Below are 7,108 nucleotides of genomic sequence, written 5' to 3'. Positions count from 1 at the left end.
GCAGTACTGCAAGTTTCATGGACTTTCATCTGAAGATCCTTTTCAGTTCTTAACTGAATTCTTGCAGATATGTGATACTGTTAAGACTAATGGAGTAGATCCTGAAGTCTACAGGCTCATGTTTTTCCCTTTTGCTGTGAGAGACAGAGCTAGAATATGGTTTGACTCTCAACCTAAGGATAGCCTGAACTCTTGGGATAAGCTGGTCAAGGCTTTCTTAGCCAAGTTCTTTCCTCCTCAAAAGCTGAGTAAGCTTAGAGTGGATGTTCAGACTTCAGACAGAAAGAAGGTGAATCCCTCTATGAAGCTTGGGAGAGATACAAAGGACTGACCAAAAAGTGTCCTTCTGACATGCTTTCAGAATGGACCATCCTGGATATATTCTATGATGGTCTGTCTGAATTAGCTAAGATGTCATTGGATACTTCTGCAGGTGGATCCATTCACCTAAAGAAAACGCCTGCAGAAGCTCAAGAACTCATTGACATGGTTGCTAATAACCAGTTCATGTACACTTCTGAAAGGAATCCTGTGAATAATGAGACGCCTATGAAGAAGGGAGTTCTTGAAATTGATACTCTGAATGCTATATTGGCTCAGAATAAAATATTGACTCAGCAAGTCAATATGATTTCTCAAAGTCTGAATGGAATGCAAGCTGCATCCAACTGTACTCAAGAGGCATCTTCTGAAGAAGAAGCTTATGATCCTGAAAATCCTGCAATAGCAGAGGTAAATTATATGGGTGAACCTTATGGAAACATATATAATCCATCATGGAGAAATCACCCAAATCTCTCATGGAACGATCAACAAAAGCCTCAACAAGGCTTTAATAATGGTGGAAGAAATAGGTTTAACAATAGTAAACCTTTTCCATCATCCACTCAGCAATAGACAGAGAACTCTGGACAAAATACCTCTAATTTAGCAAACTTAGTCTCTGATCTATCCAAGGCCACTGTAAGTTTCATGAATGAAACAAGGTCTTCCATTAGAAATTTAGAAGCACAAGTGGGCCAGCTGAGTAAAAGGATCACTGAAATCCCTCCTAGTACTCTCCCAAGCAATACAGAAGAAAATCCAAAAGGAGAGTGCAAGGCCATTGACATAACCACCATGGCCGAACCTGTAAGGGAGGTTGAGGACGTGAATCCCAGTGAGGAAGACCTCCTGGGATGTCCAGTGATCAATAAGGAGTTTCCCTCTGAGGAACCAAAGGAATCTGAGACTCATCTAGAGACCATAGAGATTCCATTGAACCTCCTTATGCCATTCATGAGCTCTGATGAGTATTCCTCTTCTGAAGAAAAGGAGGATGTTACTGAAGAGCAAACTGCCAAGTTTCTTAGTGCAATCATGAAGCTGAATGCCAAATTATTTGGTATTGAGACTTGGGAAGATGAACCTCCCTTGTTCACTAATGAACTGAGTGATCTGGATCAACTGACATTGCCTCAGAAGAAACAGGATCCTGGAAAGTTCTTAATACCTTGTACCATTGGTACCATGACCTTTGAGAAGGCTCTATGTGACCTTGGGTCAGGGATAAACCTCATGCCCCTCTCTGTAATAGAGAAACTGGGAATCTATGGGGTGCAAGCTGCTAAAATCTCAGTAGAGATGGCAGACAATTCAAGAAAACAGGCTTATGGACAAGTAGAGGACGTGTTAGTAAAGGTTGAAGGCCTTTACATCCCTGCTGATTTCATAGTCCTAGATACTGGGAAGGATGAGGATGAATCCATCATCCTTGGAAGACCCTTCTTAGCCACAGCAAGAGCTGTGATTGATGTTGACAGAGGTAAACTAGTCCTTCAATTGAATGAGGACTCCGTTGTGTTTAGAACTCGAGGTCATCCTTCTGTAAACATGGAGAGGAAGCACAGTAAGCTTCTCTCAAAACAGAGTCAACCAGAGCCCCCACAGTCAAACTCTAAGTTTGGTGTTGGGAGGCCACAACCAAACTCTAAGTTTGGTGTTGAAATCCCATATCCAAACTCTAAGTTTGGTGTTGGGAAGTCTCAACAATGCTCTAAACATCTGTGAGGCTCCATGAGAGCCCACTGTCAAGCTATCGACATTAAAGAAGCGCTTGTTGGGAGGCAACCCAATTTTTATTTATCTAAATCTAATTTTATTGTTCTTTCATGTTTTATTAGGTTCATGATCATGTGGAGTCACAAAATAAGTATAAAAGTTGAAAATGAAATAAAAAACAGCAGAAGAAAAATCACACCCTGGAGGAGGACCTTACTGGCATTTAAACGCCAGTAAGAAGCATCTGGCTGGCGTTCAACGCCAGAACAGAGCATGGTTTTGGTGCTGAACGCCCAAAATGGGCAGCATCTGGGTGTTTGAACACCAGAATTACACCCTGGAGAAGAGCTGGCGCTGAACGCCCAAAACAAGCATGGTTCTGGTGTTCAACGCCAGAAATGGGTAACAAATGGGCATTCAACGCCCAGAACAAGCACCAATCTGGCGCTGAACGCCCAGAGTTGTGTGCAAGGGCATTTTGCATGCCCAATTTGGTGAAAGGTTGTAAATTCTGGAACACCTCAGGATCTGTGGACCCCACAGGATCACCTCAGGATCTGTGGACCCCACAGGATCCTCACCTACCTCCACTCACTTCTTCTCACCCCTCTTTCACACAATCCCATAAACACACTTCCACAAAACTCTTCACCAATCACCTCAATCTCTCTTCCCTATCACCACTTCACCACTCACATCCATCCACTTTTCCCGATAAACCTACCTCATAAACTCCACCTACCTTCAAAATTCAAAATCAATTTCCCACCCAAACCCACCCTATATGGCCGAACCTTAACCCCCCTCCCTTCCCTATATATAGCCCTCCATTCTTCCACATTTTCACACAACACAACCCTCTCTTCCCCTTCTTGACCGAAACACATCTCTCTCTCCCTCACCTCCATTTCTTCTTCTTCTTCATCTCTTCTTTCTTCTCTTGCTCGAGGGAGAGCAATAATCTAAGTTTGGTGTGGTAAAAGCATAAGCTTTTTGTTTTTCCATTACCATTGATGGAACCTAAGACTGGAGAATCCTCTAGAAAAGGGAAAGGGAAGACAAAAGCTTCCACCTCCGAGTCATGGGAGATGGAAAGGTTCATCTCCAAAGCTCATCAAGACCACTTCTATGATGTTATGGCCAAGAAGAAGGTGATCCCTGAGGTCCCTTTCAAACTCAAGAGAAATGAGTATCCGGAGATCTGACATGAAATCCAAAGAAGAGGTTGGGAAGTTCTAACAAACCCCATCCAACAAGTCGGCATCCTAATGGTTCAAGAGTTCTATGCCAATGCATGGATCACAAGGAACCATGATCAAAGTAAGAACCCGAACCCAAAGAATTATCTCACTATGGTTCGGGGGAAATACTTAGATTTTAGTCCGGAAAACGTGAGGTTGGCGTTCAACTTGCCTATGATGCAAGGAGATGCACGCCCCTACACTAGAAGGGTCAACTTTAATCAAAGGTTGGACCAAGTCCTCATGGACATATGTGTGGAAGGAGCTCAATGGAAGATTGACTCCAAAGGCAAGCCAGTTTAATTAAGAAGACTGGACCTCAAGCCTGTGGCTAGAGGATGGTTGGAGTTCATCCAACGCTCCATCATCCCCACTAGCAACCGATCTGAAGTTACTGTGGATCGGGCCATCATGATCCATGGCATCATGATTGGAGAAGAAGTAGAAGTTCATGAAGTCATCTCCCTTGAATTCTACAAAATAGCCGAAAAGCCCTCTCCTGGGGCAAGGCTAGCTTTTCCTCATCTTATTTGCCATCTATGTTACTCAGCTGGAGCTTTCATAGAAGGAGACATTCCCATTGAGGAAGAGAAGCCCATCACCAAGAAAAGGATGGAGCAAGCAAGAGAGCCCATTCATGGATCTCAAGAGACGCATGAAGCTCATCACCATAAGATCCCGGAAATGCCTCAAATGCATTTTCCTCCACAAAACTATTGGGAGCAAATCAACACCTCCCTAGGAGAATTAAGTTCCAACATGGGACAATTAAGGGTGGAACATCAAGAGCACTCCATCATCCTTCATGAAATTAGAGAAGATCAAAAAGCAATGAGGGAGGAGCAACAAAGACAAGGAAGAGACATAGAAGAGCTCAAGGACATCATTGGTTCCTCAAGAAGGAAACGCCACCATCACTAAGGTGGACTCATTCCTTGTTCTTACTTTCTCTGTTTTTCATTTTCTATGTTAAGTGCTTATCTATGTTTGTGTCTTCATTACATGATCATTAGTATTTAGTAACTTTGCCTTAAAGTTATGAATGTCCTATGAATCCATCACCTCTATTAAATGAAAAATGTTTTAATTCAAAAGAACAAGAAGTACATGAGTTTCGAATTTATCCTTGAACTTAGTTTAATTATATTGATGTGGTGACAATACTTTTTGTTTTCTGAATGAATGCTTGAACAGTGCATATGTCTTTTGAAGTTGTTGTTTAAGAATGTTAAATATGTTGGCTCTTGAAAGAATGATGATAAGGAGACATGTTATCTGGTAATCTGAAAAATCATAAAAATGATTCTTGAAGCAAGAAAAAGCAGCAAAGAACAAAGCTTGCAGAAAAAAAAATAGCGAAAAAAAATAGAAAGAAAAAGAAAAAGCAAGCAGAAAAAGCCAAAGCTCTTAAAACCAAGAGGCAAGAGCAAAAATCCAGTAACCGTTAAAACCAAAAGGCAAGGGTAAATAAAAAGGATCCCAAGGCTTTGAGCATCAGTGGATAGGAGGGCCTAAAGGAATAAAATCCTGGCCTAAGCGGCTAAACCAAGCTGTCCCTAACCATGTGCTTGTGGCGTGAAGGTGTCAAGTGAAAACTTGAGACTGAGCGGTTAAAGTCAAGGTCCAAAGCAAAAAAAGAGTGTACTTAAGAACCCTGGACACCTCTAATTGGGGACTTTAGCAAAGCTGAGTCACAATCTGAAAAGGTTCACCCAATTATGTGTATGTGGCATTTATGTATCCGGTGGTAATGCTGGAAAATAAAGTGCTTAGGGCCACGGCCAAGACTCATAAAATAGCTGTGTTCAAGAATCATCATACTGAACTAGGAGAATCAATAACACTATCTGAACTCTGAGTTCCTATAGATGCCAATCATTCTGAACTTCAATGGATAAAGTGAGATGCCAAAACTATTCAAGAGGCAAAAAGCTACAAGTCCCGCTCATCTGATTGGAGCTATGTTTCATTGATAGTTTGGAATTTATAGTATATTCTCTTCTTTTTATCCTATTTGATTTTCAGTTGCTTGGGGACAAGCAACAATTTAAGTTTGGTGTTGTGATGAGCGGATAATTTATACGCTTTTTGGCATTGTTTTTAGTATGTTTTTAGTAGAATCTGGTTACTTTTAGGGATGTTTTCATTAGTTTTTATGCTAAATTCACATTTCTGGACTTTACTATGAGTTTGTGTGTTTTTCTGTGATTTCAGGTATTTTCTGGCTGAAATTGAGGGACTTGAGCAAAAATCAGATTCAGAGGTAGAAGAAGGACTGCTGATGCTGTTGGATTCTGACCTCCCTGCACTCAAAGTGGATTTTCCGGAGCCATAGAACTCAAAATGGCGCGCTTCTAATTGCATTTGAAAGTAGACATCCAGGGCTTTCCAGAAATATATAATAGTCCATACTTTAAACGAGTTTAGATGACGTAAAAGGGCGTTGAACGCCAGTTCTATGCTGCTGTCTGGAGTTAAACGCCAAAAACAAGTCACAAACCAGAGTTGAACGCCAGAAATACGTTACAACCTGGCGTTCAACTCCAGAAAGAGCCTCTGCACGTGTAACATTCAAGCTCAGCCCAAGCACACACCAAGTGGGCCCCGGAAGTGGATTTATGCATCAATTACTTACTTTTGTAAACCCTAGTAGCTAGTTTATTATAAATAGGACTTTTTACTATTGTATTAGACATCTTTGGATCATCTTTGATCATCTTTGGATGCTTGGTTCTTAGATCATGGGGGCTGGCCATTCGGCCATGCCTGGACCTTTCACTTATGTATTTTCAATGGTAGAGTTTCTACACTCCATAGATTAAGGTGTGGAGCTCTGCTGTTCCTCAAAGATTAATGCAAAGTACTACTGTTTTTCTATTCAATTCAACTTATTCCGCTTCTAAGGTATTTATTCACACTTCAACCTGAATGTGATGAACGTGACAATCATCATCATTCCCTATGAACGCGTGCCTGACAACCACTTCCGTTCTACTTTAGATTGAATGAGTATTTCTTGGATCTCTTAATCAGAATCTTCGTGGTATAAGCTAGATTGATGGCGGCATTCATGAGAGTCCGGAAAGTCTAAACCTTGTCTGTGGTATTCCGAGTAGGACTCTGGGATTGAATGACTGTGATGGACTTCAAACTCACGAGTGCTGGGCATAATGACAGACGCAAAAGGAGGGTGAATCCTATTCCAGTACGATCGAGAACCTCAGATGATTAGCCGTGCTGTGACAGAGCATTTGGACCATTTTCACAAGAGGATAGGATGCAGCCATTGACAAGGGTGATGCCTCCAGACGATTAGCCATGTAGTGATAGCGCATCGGACCATTTTCCAGAGAGGATTAAAAGTAGCCATTGACAACGGTGATGTCCTTACATAAAGCCAGCCATGGAAAGGAGTAAGACTGATTGGATGAAGACAGCAGGAAAGCAGAGGTTCAGAGGAACGAAAGCATCTCTATACACTTATCTAAAATTCTCACCAATGAATTACATAAGTGTTTCTATCCTTATTTTCTATCTATTTATTATTTATGTTCGAAAACTCCATAACCTTTTGATATCCGCCTGACTGAGATTTACAAGGTGACCATAGCTTGCTTCAAGCCGACAATCTCCGTGGGATCGACCCTTACTCACGTAAGGTTTATTACTTGGACAACCCAATGCACTTGCTGGTTAGTTGTATCGAAGTTGTGAATGAAAAACGATTTATTAAGACGTGCGTACAGAGTTTCTGGCACCGTTGTCTGAGATCACAATTTCGTGCACCAGCTGTCCTGGTGCATCTTCGGAGTATAGCAAAGGGAAGA

At 41.6% G+C, this 7,108-nt stretch overlaps 1 non-coding gene across 1 annotated transcript; it reads right to left on the bottom strand.

The window, feature by feature from the left end:
* Positions 1-250: 250 nt before the first annotated feature.
* Positions 251-357, bottom strand: LOC112752265 (small nucleolar RNA R71). The gene has a single exon (XR_003176711.1). It is a non-coding gene; the product is annotated as a small nucleolar RNA R71 (small nucleolar RNA).
* Positions 358-7,108: the final 6,751 nt, after the last annotated feature.

Source organism: Arachis hypogaea, chromosome 15 (assembly GCF_003086295.3).
Source record: "Arachis hypogaea cultivar Tifrunner chromosome 15, arahy.Tifrunner.gnm2.J5K5, whole genome shotgun sequence".
NCBI lineage: Eukaryota > Viridiplantae > Streptophyta > Magnoliopsida > Fabales > Fabaceae > Arachis > Arachis hypogaea.
This window is presented reverse-complemented; position numbering and strand designations above follow the sequence as displayed.